This window comes from Grus americana, chromosome 26, assembly GCF_028858705.1.
Source record: "Grus americana isolate bGruAme1 chromosome 26, bGruAme1.mat, whole genome shotgun sequence".
NCBI lineage: Eukaryota > Metazoa > Chordata > Aves > Gruiformes > Gruidae > Grus > Grus americana.
The window spans coordinates 4,941,442-4,957,413 of NC_072877.1; the positions used below are offsets into that span (position 1 = coordinate 4,941,442).

A 15,972-nucleotide genomic window follows, 5' to 3' on the forward strand; every position below is an offset into this window, starting at 1 on the left:
GGGCTCTGGCCTTGCGACCTGGCGAGGTGAGGAGAGGGCAGGGGAAGAAGGGGCTTGCCCAGGGCTGCCGAGGGAGGAGGGGAGCCGCACTCCTTGGGGCTCCGGGGCCTGCGATACAAGCTCACCGTGTCCCACTGCTCTCTAAGGGTTGGCAGAGGAGTGTGCAGAGGAGAAACCCCGGCACTGCTGCGGCAGAGCCTCTCCAAGCACTTGCTGTCCATGCGCACCGCGTTCGCGATGAAGCAGCAGGACCCCGACTCGAGGGAGCAAGGTGAGAACGAAGCATCCCTCCCCACAGCTCCCCATGGCTGGCAGAGGGGCTGTCAGGGCAGTCTGCATCCGGCCAAGCTAGGCCAGCTAGGCGTGGACAGAGCCAGGCTTTGGGGGACGCTTCCCTTAGCCCTGCAGAGGTGCTCATTCCCAGCGGCATTTGCTCTCTCCCCTCCAGCATGCATGCTGTGTCGCCGGGCAGAGGCTGACCCGGATATCTGTGGGTGCAAAAGCGCAAAGAAGGGGCTCTGTGCCCACACCTATTGCCTGGTGAGTTGTCCTGGGGCTCCGTCCGGCTTTCGGCCAGGGATAGTCCCCTCCTTGCTGATCTCATGAGCTCCTGGCCTCCTCTGCTCTGCAGTTCCTTGCCAGTGGGCTTTTTCCACAAGAGAGCAGGAACGGGTTTCTCACTGAGGACACCAGACGCGCAATCCAGGAGGCAGCCCAGAAGGTGAGCATCTGGCAAGAGCCGGGAGGCTTGTAGCAGGAGAGGCTTGCGGGAGCTCCACCTGGAGCCCCGGAAAGAAATCCCAGCCCTTCCACCAGCTCTGGGACAAACGCCTGCTCCCAGCAGCTCCGCAGAGGCTCCGGCACAGGCCAAAGCTTCGTGGACCAGGCCGATCTGCGGGCTGTGAGCCAGCAATGCCCACAGCCTGCGCCCGGCCCGGAGGCGGGGGGCCAGCCACGCAGGCCCTGAGCCTGCCGCTGAGGGGGGCTGCTCTGCTCTTTCCAGCGCTGCTTCGTTTGCGGCGAGACGGGCGCCGCCATCACCTGCCAGCACAAGGGATGCAACCGCAGCTTCCATCTCCCTTGCGCCTCAGAGGGTGAATGTGTCACCCAGTTCTTCGGGCTGTACAGGTAAGGGCTGCCGGCCCTCGTGCAGGAGCCTCCCCACCTACCAGCAAGCGAGGAACCCACAGGGACGCTTCCCATCAGCTTGCCACAGCCTGAGCCTGAGCCCGGACAGGAGCTGGGGCTCCTTCACACCTCCTCTGCCCTCCTCGCCGTCACCGGGGAAGGACTCGGCACTTCTCACCTCACCTTGCCCATCCCTTCCATCCTTCTCCCAGGTCCTTCTGCTGGGAGCACCGCCCAGAGCAGGCAGTGCAGGCCGCTCCAGAGCAGAACACCACCTGCATCATCTGCCTGGGCCTCGTGGAGGACAAAAAGTCCTACCACACCATGGTGTGCCCAGCATGCCAACACGCCTGGTTCCACCGGACCTGCATCCAGAAGCAGGCTATCCATGCCGGCGTCTGCTTCCGCTGCTTGCGTTGCCAAAGCAAAGATCAGTTTGTGATGGAAATGCTCACCATGGGGATTCGAATCTCCAAGAGGTTCGTTTTTCTCTTCCCGACTCACAAGACGTCAGGCGCAAGCGTGGTGCCAGGCCAGGGCAGGCCTGGCCGCCTGCTGTCCCCTGACTCTTTGTCCTCTGCTGCGTGGAGGAGCTGGCAACAGGGTGTGGGCAGAAGGGCAGGAATGGCCTGGATCTGCCTGATGCTGGGGCAGCCGGGGCTCAAGACTTTCCCTTCCTTCTCCAGCAGACAACCGTCACGGGAGAGCGACCAGGCATTTGGACTGGTGTATCAGAGGCACATCCGCTGCAATGCCAGCAAGTGCCTTTGTCTGGGAGGCAGGGAGCAGGCAGAGGAAGAGGGGTGAGTTGCCAAAGCAGCGATCTAGGGCTCTGCATGGGATCTCTGTCTCCCCACGTGCTCAGGGAGGAAGGACTAAGAAGAAGGGTTCTGCCAGGCAATCCGGTGCTTGCGACACTTTGTCCTCACAACCAGCAACCCCTGTGCTTCCCCAGGTCCTGGCAGATGCTCCTGTGTAGCTCCTGCGCAGCCAAAGGCATCCACAGGCGCTGCTCCTACCTGAGGAACAGCGCAACCACCTGGCAGTGTGACTGCTGTGCTGGCCTGGGCCCTGGTAAGAGGCAAAGCACCCGGGTGTCCCCCGCGCTGGGGCCAGGGGCCAGGCTAGGCCTGGTAGCAGGGACTTAGGTTGGGCTTGGCTTCAGGAGGGCTGTGGGCGCCACGATGGCCTCTCCTGCCCCGGGGCTGGGTGGCCGTGCTGCTGACCTTCCTGCCCCCCCTCGCAGGCGCCAGTGACAAGTCAGAGCTTGCCAGCATCAGAACCGCCAGCCAGGTGGCATCGGGGCTGTCCCATGGCTCCCTGGTGCCTGAGAGCAGCAGGCCCAGCACCATCACCTACCCACCACCGGGGCCATCCTGCAGCTCCCCAGGGCCTGAAAGCAGCAGCCGCTCCAGCCACCTTGGGCCAGACCGCATCCGGCACTGCTCACGCTTACAACATCGGGCACAAAAGCCATACAGCCGGCCTGGCAAACCCCATGGGACCAGCCATGTGCCAGCTCCAAGCGTCGAGCCGAGCAGCCCCAGCACTGCCTGGCAGATGGCGCTGGGGCTGTTCCTCGGTTTGCTGGCGCTCCAGAGGAGCAGCTCCACCTCTGCCAGCCAGGCAGCGTCGGGGCTGTCCCGTGGCGCTCTGGTGCTCGAGAGCAGCAGCCGCTCCAGCCACCCTGGGCCAGACCGCATCCGACACCGCTCGCGGTTACAACATCGGGCGCAAAAACCATACAGCCGGCCTGGAAGACGCTGCTGACCAGTCATGCGCCAGCCCTGAGTGCTGGCCCCCATGCCCCAGCACAATAAAGTTGGCTGCTCATCTTAGCTGCACTGGGAGATCCCACACTCGTTTGTCCATCATCCTCCTCTGCCCTTCTCAAGGGCCAGTCTTAGGGGATGGGACTGGGGGTCTCCCTGCTCTTCTCCCCCAGGGCTGGCAGCATCTTCCCCAGACCGGAATTCCTCCCTATGAGCTGGCCTTGGCCAGCTGCCCAGCACCTTGCCCATGTGCTTCAGGCCTTGCTGGCCCCGGGAGGCTGCAGTTCAGTGTCACTCCGGAGCAGCGCTTTCCCCCAGTGGCATGCTCACACGCACCCCCCCCTCAGCCCCATTGCACCCCTCCTCTCTACCCCTTCCCCACTCCCCTGCGACAGCTCTCCCCCACCTCCAGGCGCAGCGCCGCCGTCCCACAGGGCACTCCTTGCCCCGGGGAGGGCAGCCTTGCCCAGGAGGCCCTGACTGGGCCCCAGAGCCCTGGCATGTCCCGGGGAGCAGCGGTACTGCCGCCAGGCTGGTGGCGAGGCTGCTGCCAGAATTGGGCTACCCGGGCTCCCTGCTCCGGCCTCCATTCTCTGTCCTGGCCAAGTTGGGGGGACCAAGCCCAGGGGCTGCCCCTGCTGCCATGGCGTGGCCTCAGCCCACTGGGCTTGGGGTGCCTGTGCCCCGCTGAGGCTGGCAGTGCTGCCACTTTTGGGGAGTGCTGCCTGGTCTGTGGGAGGGTGCCCGCTTTGGGGGTGTTTCTGCATTTGGCGGTTCTTTCTGGACTTGGGGAAGGCAGAGGCTTAAGGTGTGCCCCTGGGCTTGGGGGTTTTTCGGGGGGGGGTGTAGCTTCTGAGCCTGGAGGTTGGTGCCAATTTGCGGGGAAACTTCAGGGTTTGGGGACGTTGCTGTGTCGGGTGCATGCTGCCAGGTTTGGGGGGTGCTGCCAGGTGTGGGGTGCCTCTGGATTTAATGTTTGTTCCTGGATTTGGGCAATGCTACCAAGTCTAAGGGTTATCTCTGGTTTGGGGGGGTTGAAAGCAGCACCGGCTCCAGTGGAAACAAGCCCTGCTGTCCCTGCAGCAGTGCCAGCAGTGCATTTCATAAGGTGCTGGGCACCGGTGTGGTCATGCTCCACGCTCTGGCTCGTGGTTTCAGCAGCTCGGGTAGCCGGCTGGCCACCCTGGAGAAGAGCTGGGGTGCCACCCTCAGATGTTTTTCACTTGCTGTGTTTGAGGTGAAATTACGTCTCTCACGTCTGGAGTACTTCAGGAGAGTACACACCACGCTGCCTGCCCCGCCCTGGTAGTAAATGATGTGTTTCTCTTTGGAGTTTAATTGCCTTATTCCTTCTTTTGGTCCTCTGGTGCAGATCACTCAGCGCCAACGGTGCAGGCTGATTGTCGCATTGCGCCTGCTGTTTTGCTTGGCAGTGCTGCAGGAGGGAAGCTGGGCAGTGCTGCTCCACTGCCTGCTGCTGGCGTAGCTGTGGAGGAAAGAGGCTTTAGGAAATCCCTTCCCGAGTCCAGCTGAAGCTCAGGAGGTTTTCTGCCAGTGGAGCTGCTGTGGCACTCACAGCACTTGGCGAGGTCTCGGGCTTTTCTTGGGCTCGCTTTAGTTTCTGCTCCGTGTGAGATTGTTGGCAAGCATGGAATCCGCGCAGGCAGCCTGTGCTCCTGGGGAATTGTCTTGTTGCTTTTTGTCACAGAGCGGCTTGTCAGACAACTGTCTAGTGAACGAGGCTTCTAGTGATGGTTTGCTATCTGGATAGTCAGAAAAACAGGAGAGGGATGGAAGTCACTATCTTTAAGCTGGGTGGAATCAGCAACTTGAACTCATGAAATGTCCTGGCACATCTCAGATGAGCTCTGCTAGCATCCTCTGCCTTTAGAGTGATACTGGGTAAGATCAGGAAGCTTTAGTCTCGTGCTAGCTTTTCACCTGCAAACACTTCCATGTACTTCTTCCTGCATCTGCTTTTGTCCCTCTAAAACCAAGAGCTGGTCTCTGGGTCTTCTGCTTTGTAGTCAATGGTATTACTTTTTAGTTTAGTTCATCTGCATTTCTTTCTCTCGCTCCCTCTCTGTCTCGGAGAGCTGAATAAGCTGTTAAAGAGAAGATTAACCAGGGGCATATTCCTGCATTGAAGAATACAACGTAGGAGAGAAAGGCAGAAGTGTCTCCTCAGGAGACATCTACAAATGACATCTACAGGCTGTGTAGAAGATGGACCGCTCCGGGCCAGGGTGAGCACCCCGTAACTCACTTGCGCTCCAGTTGCTGATACAAGGCGTGGTGGTGGGGCTGAAACTGCGGAAATCCCTGACCTGAGATGAGGTTGGGGGGGGCCATTCCTGTCACACCGAGAACTCCACCAGAAGCTCATGTCACAGTGCCCTTTCTACAGCACACAGCTCTGCCTCCTGAGGCTGGAGAATGTCCTGTTGCCTGGCTTTGTCCCACCCCATCCAGGGACTTCCTCTTCCAGGTCAGAGAGCTTCTCAAGGGCTCAGATGAATCCTTTCCTGGGAGCTTTGGATACCTGCTAGGCAGTCTGTTTTCTTTTGAAGCGACCGACCGATCAGCACAGTTATGCTTATCAAGCCACAAATCTGGTATTTGAGGGCTTGTTGCACCCAGAAATAAAGCAGGCTGCATCCATGTCACACTGGGGATTGTTTTGCACAATGAAAGCTGAAGTGAGGCATACAGCATTAAAGGCAGCTGTGGGTTTGACTAGCTGAGCTACATCTCCAAGCCTTCCTGCCTCAGCATCTTCTCCAGTGTGGTTAAGAGACGCAGGTACATAAAACGTTCCTGGTACGAACAGAGGACATCAGGAAGTGCAGTAGTGGTAAGACACTTTCATTTATTTTTTTTTTTTTAATGGAATTGCATTCCCACCTCCAGCTTTTGAAGCCACTTTATCTGGCAGTAGCACAGCAGTATTCCTGAGGGTGCAGTTCCACCCGTGGAAACCAATTTGTAGCTTCCCATTTGCTGTGGCAGAGCAGCTCAAACTGGAACTAGCCCTTGCTGCAGAGATGCACCCCATAATGCTGGACGCTAGGGTTGTTAGCGAAGACAGTAAGATGAATGACTTCTGGCAGCTGTTTTCCACTGCAGTATCTGCACACTTGACCATCATTTCCCCATCGTTACCGATTTCTTGCTTGTACGTGACATTAATGCTTCAGTTTACCTCCTGGCTCCCTAAGCTTATTTTGCTTGGGTTTTACCAACAGATTGCCAAAACCAATTCACAATCATTCAGCAGGCTGCTGGATTCTTATCTGCATCCTGTCTTTACCAATGCTGATGGGTACCAACCTGCTGCTGCTTACAGGAATCGGACTTCTTTTCATGGATGCTCTATCAGTCCCCAGATACGCAACACTGTGGGGGAAGGAAAGATGGTTTAGTGTCATGCAGTGATCTTTCGTAAAAGCACAGCAGCATCGAGTTAACAGAGGCCTTGTCCTTTAATGGCTTTTTGAAATTGCAGGACTTGCCGGGAAGGCTTCTTCAGAAATTTCTGCATGCAAAACCCCATGTATGCAATCACTAGGCAAAATTTCTGAGAGAAATTGGCAAGTAGGTATTCGCCTTATGTCGTTCCCGTTCTCCCTCTACTTGTAAGGAGGTGTGAAATGCACAGGGGTTTAGGTGCAGTAACGAAAAAGAGGTCGTCGGTGCCCTGTCCCCCAAATGCAGGGCTAGTGTTGCTATATGAAATACCATGCATTTTGCAGGCTGTGGAGCTGCTGGTCCTTTTCTTAGCAAGAGTCACCAAAGGAAAAGAAACACAAAATTCCTGCTCGGTGTCTATTTTCTTCCATTTCTTTTCAGTTCTCCTTTGCCTTGTAGCCCAGAAACTTGTAGCTTTGGAGGAGAAACATTTCCCTTGCGTTTTGCTCTTTTTCCAGAGGCAGGTCAGACAGGTTCAGGCAGGTGCCAGTGTCGCGGAGCATGCAGCTCCTTCCACAACTCCTCCTTGCTAGCTGCTGCTGAAGCTGCTTTGTTGAAGCCGCTGTCTCTCCTGCCAACCCAAACGGCTTCTTTGATTCCACTTCCCTGCATCTTCACACCCACCCGGAATAACTAGCAACTCTCGCGGTCAAGGGAGATCCTGCTGGGGTCCCTCGCAGACCTGCAGCACACCCTGTGTTGTTTCATGTCTCCTTGGAAGACTTGTAAAGGGAGAGAGCATCAGGCGGCAATGTTTGCTGATGTTGCGAAGCTATTTAGAGCAATGTGAACAGACGATGGTGGGGAGGGAGCCATGCTGCTACAGCCAATAACCGTTCAAATAGCGGCCAAGGCGATGCTGTTAAGCAACGCTGTTTCAGGCCTCCATCCTCGGAGGCTTTCTAGACCCCACTGGAGGAACCCCCCAGCATCATGGACTGACATCCTCGCTGGAGCTGCCTGGCGCCGCAGGACGCAGGCCTGGGGCCTCCTGGTGACCTTTCCAACTTGAATGAACCTCTGAGACTGTGACTTCCCTGCTCCTTTTTTCCACCCTGCTTCCCCCCCCACGCCCCTTGCATCCACCCACATCTGGCCCATTCGTCCACCTTTGGTCCTTCTCAAGGAAGACCCTGTGCGTGATGTTCAGGGTGCCTGTGAGACACCCGTGAAGGGGCCTGCATGATTGAGGAGAGCTGCTGTTCGTTTTCTTCCTGGTTTTCCTCCTCCTGTTCTTCTTCCCCCCGATCTTACTTTTCCTCCTCCCCCTTCCCCTTTCTCCAGTTTATTCTTCTCCTGGTCTTCCTCATCATCTTTTTGCTCATCCTCCTCCTCTTCTTCCTTTCCCTCCTCCTCATCCCCCACTAAATCTAGTTTAAAGCTCTCTGTACAAATCTGGCCGGCCTGTAGCCTAAGTAGCAGTCACGTACAGGAAGCAACCTGGATTTTTTTTCCCCTCCCGCAGCCCAGAGGATGCCACCTTGTTGTCCTCAGACTCAAAGGCAGAGAGAACTCCACAGAAGAGTGGTGGCCAAAGAGTGAGCACAGAGGCAGCTGCAGCCGAAAGCACCTGAGCCCGAGGATGGCAGGGAGCGTGCTGATGTGCAGACAGGTGGGATGCTGAAGGGGTGTCAGAGACTGTTGGAAAGCCACAAATCCCCTGTTTTGTCTCAAAGAACTCATGGTTGGTTTTGGGGGGGGGGGGGGGGGAAGGGGGGGGCGGTGCGGGCACTGTGGAGGTGAGGCGGTTGTAAAAGAAATTTACCAGACACGAGTTACCCTAGGTTTGCTTTATTGCAGCGCTGGATGCACGGGGGAAACAGCTCCACCAAACGTGCATACAGGGATTACCAACACACAGGTTATCTAGACTCAAAATATACATATTCATTATTTTTCCAAGAACAGGCAGTCCTATGATAATCATTTCTTAGAATCCATTTCTATCTTCTCCTCCCCGTCACGCATGCTCAGTGATTTGAGTTGGTGGTCCTCAGGGGTCTCTGGTGGTCGTCAGTGGTCTCGCACCCGTGTTCGCTGAATGACCCTCTTCTTGCAGGCATACGCAGTACGCTCGCTGGGGATACACCTCTCCATAACAACCTTCTTGATAAGATTGATATCCCCGGGCCTGTTGTCCGGTTGGGTAGGGACTGTACAAGGAACGTAGCAGCATTGTACGTTGCCATGGTCAGTTAGCTTCATTACCTATTATTACCTTGATTAGAAACCCCTTTCCCACGATTATAGGCTTTGAAACAGTTCTAGGCCTTAAGCAGCTTTCTAGTTCACATAAGTTTTCTTCTAGCTAAGCTACTATATTTTTTACAGCGGTGGATTGCTTCCCCCTACCTCCTCTGGTAACTTTCCAGCGGCTGCTTTGGACGGAGGAGGAGCTCCCCCCAGCCCAATTCCAGAACTCTGTGGAGACAGACAGAACCCCTGAACCTTCTAGAACAATGGATTGCGCAGGTGCAAAGCTGCAGGGGTGGTCCGTGAGGGGCAGAACAGTAGAAAGGTGAGCATGCGATCGGGGTCGACCCACCACCTGTGGACCAAGACCTGCGGACTAAGGAGCCATCCCTGTGACGACATCGCAGCATCCAAGGGTAGTGATACCTATCCTAGCCTCTCCTCTCCTCTCCTTCTTTTCCTTCTGTCCTTCTTTTCTTCTTCTCCTTTCCTCTTAAGAAATTCATGCCTTATAAAACCGGTTGTTGCCTTTGCCAGACCAATTTGCCTAGTTGTCGGTTGTCCTAGTCGCTGCTTATGGCAAGTGTTTTACCCGTTATCCGCACAGTTGCCACTTGTTGACACCTAGCCCCTAGATTGTTAATAAAACTCCGTTATATTGTTCCTCTGAGTCATTCCTGTGGCTCATTGCATTGGCACCTCCGCTGAGCGGGACTCATGCCTTTGGGGGATGAAAAGATTCACCTCCCTCGCAACCCACCGAGTGCGACGAGACAAGGGGGTTTAATTTCACCTAACCCCAAAACCTCATGGATCCAAGCGCCCCTACGACACTTCATTCCAGATGCAGTTGGGAACATCACCTCGGGTTAAGGTTCTCTAACCCTTGCCATTAGAACACCCTTGAATTCGCTGCTTTTAGCACTAACAAACTAGGCTAAGGAGGGTGACCTTTTTCCAGAGGTTCAGTGACCTTTCCTCAGGTTTCAGTGCACGCTCGGGGAAACAAGCTAGGGCTGCTTTCTTTGCTCTTTCCAGAGGCTCATCAGACGTCGCCTGAGGGTTGTGAACATTCCCGCAGCTCGGGCCCCGCTGAGCCTGCTGCCCTGCTGCGCAGCCGCACAGAGGCTTTTCTCCGCTGAGATACCATTTGACCTGGTCTGGTGGGGAAGTTTTGGTCTCGTGCCCTTCCCACTGACAAGTGCAGATCATCTTGTGTACTGGATAACCCTTCTTTTATGATTCTGTAATTTTCTGAGGAAGGTTTCTTGGCTCTGCTGTAGGAGGCGGGTACAATTCCAATCAAGCAGATGCGTTTCAGATGTGCTGTTTCCTTCCTCAAGGGCTTTTCTGGCAGGGGTAGGAACAGAACATGGTTGTCCTGACCCAATCGATTGTGTTTTCCCTTTTCTGCCTTTTCCTCTCAGGAAGATCAGGTGATGAAGAGACACACACCTTTTCAACAGAGACGGTTAGCAGATGGGCTGTCAGTGTCCTTCTACTGCATTTGCCTTGTCACCACAGACTCAACCAAGAACCGTTTGTTCTTCTTCACGGTGAGACCTAGTGGTCTGACGACTTCTGCGTGACACAGTGGCTTAGGAATCCTTCCCAAGGAGGGCACAGGGGTTGCAGAGCACATGGCATCAGAGGACTGACGGGGACAACCAATGTCCATTTTTTGTAGCGGTATAGTTTTTCCCTTTCTTACTGCACAGAAGCCATGTGCCGGCACATTCTTTGGATCTAGTTTGCCCTACTGAATCATCCGCTGTAGTCATGACTTTGAAAGCTCAGCTGACCCCAACGCGCATCATTCCTCATGCTTTTGCTTTCCAGAGCTGCACTCAGAAGGGCCTGCTGACCACGGAAGAGAGGTGGCCGTGCCACGCCAGACAGATGTGCCTCCTGAAAGACCCCTGCTGTGCTCTCCACCGTGGCAGAGCCAGGAGGAGCCACGGCCAGCAAGCAGAAGGAGGAGAGGTATGAGGCAAAGCCAGGCTGACGAACCCTGTTGCAAGGCCTCTCATAAGCAAAACCAGTTTTTGATGCAAAACCAAAGCAGACACATGTAGGAACTGCTCCGCACAGAAAATACAGCACGGTGAGGTTAACTGCAAAATTAGCAAGGGTGCTTCTCTTTAGGCATTGGTTGTGCCTCTTTCCGCTCAAAACGACAATGTTTAGGAACACTGTGCCCTGCAGAAGTAGAATGCAGCAGGAGAGGAGTTGGGAAGGGGGCTGTGAGCAGCAATAGAGTTCAGGTGAGCAGCAAGCCAAGCTTGCCAATGCTGCCTGTGGTAGTGGGATGGGGTGAGTGACAGCCTTGGTGCTCCAGCTGTTCCGTGGCACAAGGGGAGCTGCGCTTGCCTGCTCACCTAACAATGCCAACACTCTCCCTCATTCTTGCCAGAGCCCAGCTCTGACGTTGAAAACGTCCAGGGACTGCTCCAACATGGAATGTGCCAGGACGGAAGGCTCTTTCTGGCTCTCGCCTTCCCTTGGCACCCCTATTGCGACATGGAGCAATCCCGCGTTTCAACTGCATTCACTGCCGTTCAGATCTGAAGAAGTATTTTTACGGGATTTCACGGGACTTTCTCTGTTTGGTTTGTTTACAGATGTGGCTGGAGGCGATGGACATCCAGCTTCCCAGCTGGGTTCCGGGGGTGATGCGCAGGGAGATGGCATGGGTACGTCATGTACATCACCACTCCCTTCTCCTGAGACCCCACCTGGAGCACTGCATCCAGCTCCAGGATCCCCAGCGCAAGAAAGACATGGACCTGTTAGAGCAGGTCCAGCGGAGGATCCCAGGGCTGGAACAGCTCTCCTGTGCAGAAACGCTGAGAGAGTTGTGGGTGTTCAGCCTGGAGAGGAGAAGGCTCCAGGGAGACCTTACTGCGGCCTTTCGGTATGTAAAGGGGGCTCACGAGAAAGGCACGGCGAGACTTTTTACCAGGGTCTGTAGTGACAGGAGAAGGGGCGAGGGTTTTAAACGGAAAGAGGGCAGGTTTAAATTGGACATGAGGAATTGTGGTGGGTTGACCCTGCCTGGAGGCCAGGTGCCCACCAGAGCCGCTCTCTCACTCCCCTCATTCACTAAACAGGGGAGAAAAGGCATAACGAAATACTTGTAGGTTGAGATAAGGACAGGGAGAGATCACTCACTAATTATCATCACGAGCAAAACAGACCAAACTTAGAGAGGGAATTTATCTAATTTATTACTAGGCAAAACAGAGTAGAGGAATGAGAAAATAAAATCAACTCTTAAAACACCTCCCCCCACCCCTCCCATCTTCCCGGGCTCGTCTTCACTCCCCGCTTCAACCTTCCCCCCCCTCAGTGGCACAGGGGGACGGGGAATGGGGGTTGTGGTCAGTTCATCTCACGGTGTTTCTGCTGCTTCTTCATCCTCAGGGGGAGGACTCCTCTCATCGTTCCCCTGCTCCAGCATGGAGTCCCTCTCACGGGGTGCAGACCTTCAGGAGCAAACTGCTCCAGCATGGGATCCCCCACGAGGTCACAAGTCCTGCCAGCAAACCTGCCCTGGCGTGGGCTCCCCTCTTCACGGGTCCACCGGTCCGGCCAGGAACTTGCTCCAGTGTGGGCTTCCCACGGGCCACAGCCTCCTTCAGGTGCCTCCACCTGCTCCAGCGTGGGGTCCTCCACAAGCTGCAGGTGGAATCTCTACACCCCCTCATCCTTCCTCCATGGGCTGCAGGGGGACAGCCTGCTTCACCATGGTCTTCACCACGGGCTGCAGGGGGATCTCTGCTCCGGCACCTGGAGCTCCTCCTGCCCCTCCTTCTGCACTGACCTTGGTGTCTGCAGAGTTTCTTACATCTTCTCACTCCTCTCTCTGGCTGCAAAAGCTCTCTCTCTCTAAGTGTTTTTCATCTTCTTAAATATGTTATCACAGAGGCGCTGATTGGCTTGGCCTTGGCCAGCGGCGAGCCCATCTTAGAGCCGGCTGGCATTGGCTCTATCAGACACAGGGGGAGCTTCTAGCAGCTTCTCACAGAAGCCAGCCCTGTAGCCCCCCTGCTACCAAAACCTTGCCACGCAAAACCAACACAGGAATAAACGTTTTACGCTGAGGGTGGTGACACAGTGGCACGTGTTGCCCAGAGAAGCGGTGGATTGGGAGTGTTCAAAGTCAGGTTGGAGGGGGCTTTGAGCAACCTGATCTAGTGGAAGATGTCCCTGCCCATGGCAGGAGGTTGGACCAGGTGATCTTTGAAGGTCCTTTCCAACCCAAACCATGCTATGCTTCTATCCTTTTGCTGCCTACTGGGGGAGGACACAACACCGTGGGAGATGCCTGGGAGGAGTCCCAGGGAGCTAGCGGGCATTGACCTGCCTCCAACATACACAAAACTGCTCAGGTAGCTTCCTTGGAGGAGTCCGGGGCTGCTGAGGTTTTTTCCCTCTTGCAGCAAACGCAAGACAATATCTTTATGTTCCTCTGCGGACATGGACTGCTGTCAGGACCCGCTCTGCGGGACAGCCAGCAGCTCTGGGCTCGTGACAGTAGTGCAGCTGCGAAAGGTGCAGGTTGTGTTACGACTGCTGTGAGCAGGAATATGGACCCAGGCCTGTGGTGTCTGGTGATGGGTGCTGAATTGGGCTGTCCCTTTGGCAGTGGCAGGCTGGAAAGCTTCTGGACAGGGGACATATTTGAAGGAGCAGAATGCAAGGGCCAAAGTCCCTCAAAACCCTGCCAAGAGCTACAGAGCACAACCAGGGCAGGAGGGCAGGGACCGGTCACCTTGCCAAGTGCGCACAGATGTGGGAGCAGGGTTGGACCATCAGTGCGAGGGCAGCACAGAGTCATCCACTGCTGATTGATCTGGCACGCTGACATTTTACTGCTTCCTCATTCACTACACAACTTCCCTTGATTTAAATCCCCTGCATAGCCTTTCTGGAGAGGGGAGAGTTAAATGGACCACACAGCTTCTGTGGTGAGGCCTTGCAATTTCCCTGGGACCCCAGGGCCAGTGCTTTGTCACGCCCAGCAGCAGAGAGGGCACAACCTCCGTGAGACCCCTCCTGGTGCCGGACGTGCTCGGGGGAGAGGCCGTCCTGCATCTCCTCGGCTCTCCCCGCATCTCCTGGGGCTCAGAGCCATACCCGTCCACCACGCCAGGCACCCTTCCCATGCCACTGTCACTGCTGTCCCCATCCCTGTGCTCGGCACTGGCCCCAGCCCCACGCTCGACCCTGGCCTCCACGCTCTATGAGAGCACTACCCCTCAGCTTGGCCCTGGCCCCCCATTCAGTGGGGTCCCCAGCCCCATGCTCAGCAGCACCCACGTCCCATGCTGGCATGGTTTAACCCCGGTAGGCAGCTAAGCCCCACACAGATGCTCACTCACTCTCCTCTGCAGTCTGACGGAGGAGGAGAGAATCAGAGGGGTACAAATGCAAAACCTCATAGGTTGAGATAAAGACAGTTCGCTAAGGAAAACAAAACAAAACAAAGGAAGCAAGTGATGCAAAAAACCCACAGTTGCTCACCACCAGCTGACCGATGCCTAGCCAGTCCAGGAGCAACAACAGGTCGCAATTTCATTGCTGAGCACTTTGCCATAAGGTATGGGACTGGTCATTTGGGGTCAGCTGTCCCGGCTGTGTCCCCTCCCAGCATCTTGTGCACTCCCAGCCTACTCGCTGGCGGGGCTGTGTGAGAAGCAGAAAAGGCCTTGACACTGTGCACACACTGTTCAGCCATAGCTAAAACATCAGTGTGTTGCCGATGCTCTTTTGCTCACAAATCCAAAACAGGGCACCGTACAAGCTGCTATGAAGAAAATTAACTCTGTCCCATCCAAAACCAGTATCCCATGCTCAGCGCTGTCCCTAACTGCACACTCAGTGAGGTCCCCATCTCTGTGCTTGGTGCCACCCCTGTCACGCGCTTGCAATGTCCACAAGCGCCAAACTTTGCAAGGTCCCTGCCCTTTGCTCAGTACCTCCTAGTCCCCACTCTGTACTGTCCACATCCCCGTGCAGTTGGCCCCGTTCCCGTTCCCGTTCCCGTGCTCGGCACTTTAGGCCTGCCTGCGATCACCAAGGTCCCTGCCAGCACGTGCAAGGCTGCCTTGCACAGAAGCCCAGAATGGTTGAGGTTGGAGGGTGTGGCGGTGTGCTCCCCCCACACCTGAAGCCACAGCCACCAGTGGGGGCCACGATGGCTGCATCCAGCTTTCGCTGCACTTTGGGGGACGGATGGCAACACGGCAGCTGGGGGCTGTCTGGAACAGTGACCCAGGGGTCTTGCTGGCACGCAAATACGACTAGCAGTCAATCATCTTACTCGATAAATAGTGGACAGCCCCTCGCCCACGGAGCTCTCCTGCACGGCCGTGGGCTGCACGCCAGGATCTCCCCTTGAGTATTAGGTTACTCCTTGAGGTGGAGAGATTCCTTGCCACAGCAGATCCTCAGTAAGCGATCAATTGCACGCTAAACTTTGAAATCTCAGCTAAGTGATATAAAGGATTGATTGCGCGTATATAATCCTCTAGGCATATACTGTTGATCAAGACTTGCACTAGGACTGGATCCAGCCGCACCTAGACTCAGAGCTCTAACTAAGAAGGAGTTTAGAAAGCAAGGAGGTCCTTTCTGAACCTCATGACTCAACGGGAGGGTCTCCCTGGCAGTTTTGTCTCGCCCTGTCCTCTCTGCAGTAAATAATCAAGCGTACTTTGCCATCGCATCTTGTTAAACCACTAACCATTGTCACGTTCGCTACCATACTTTGTTAAATCCCTGGTTTATATCACTAAACATATTGCTGCTGCTCTCTCGCCAGTGAAGCGCATGACTCCACCTGCAACAGAGGAGCCCATCTAGTCCAAGCACCTCCTGCTGAAGCAGGGTCCCCTGGAGCAGGCTGCTCAGGCCCTTATCCCGCTGGCTTGGGCCTGTCTCCAAGGCTGGAAACTCCACAGCCTCTCTGGGCGACCGGTGCCAGCACTGCAACCCCGTACGGGTGCAAAAGCAGCCACCCCCCTGACTCGGGTGCCGAGGTGGCCGTGTCACAGGGGGCGGCAGGTAGCCGAGGGCACCCCTGCCCATACTGGGGGCACAGACAGACGAGTGCTGGTGATGTCACAGTGGCCACTGTGACCCGTCGCCAAGGCCTGGATAAAGGGCTGCTGGGCTCTGGCCTTGCGACCTGGCGAGGTGAGGAGAGGGCAGGGGAAGAAGGGGCTTGCCCAGGGCTGCCGAGGGAGGAGGGGAGCCGCACTCCTTGGGGCTCCGGGGCCTGCGATACAAGCTCACCGTGTCCCACTGCTCTCTAAGGGTTGGCAGAGGAGTGTGCAGAGGAGAAACCCCAGCACTGCTGCGGCAGAGCCTCTCCAAGCACTTGCTGTCCATGTGCACCGCGTTCGCG

General features: G+C 55.9%; 1 pseudogene; it reads left to right on the forward strand.

Moving 5' to 3' along the window:
- Window positions 1-237: 237 nt before the first annotated feature.
- LOC129196599 (PHD finger protein 7-like) lies at window positions 238-2,384 on the forward strand (annotated as a pseudogene).
- The last annotated feature ends 13,588 nt before the right edge of the window (window positions 2,385-15,972 follow it).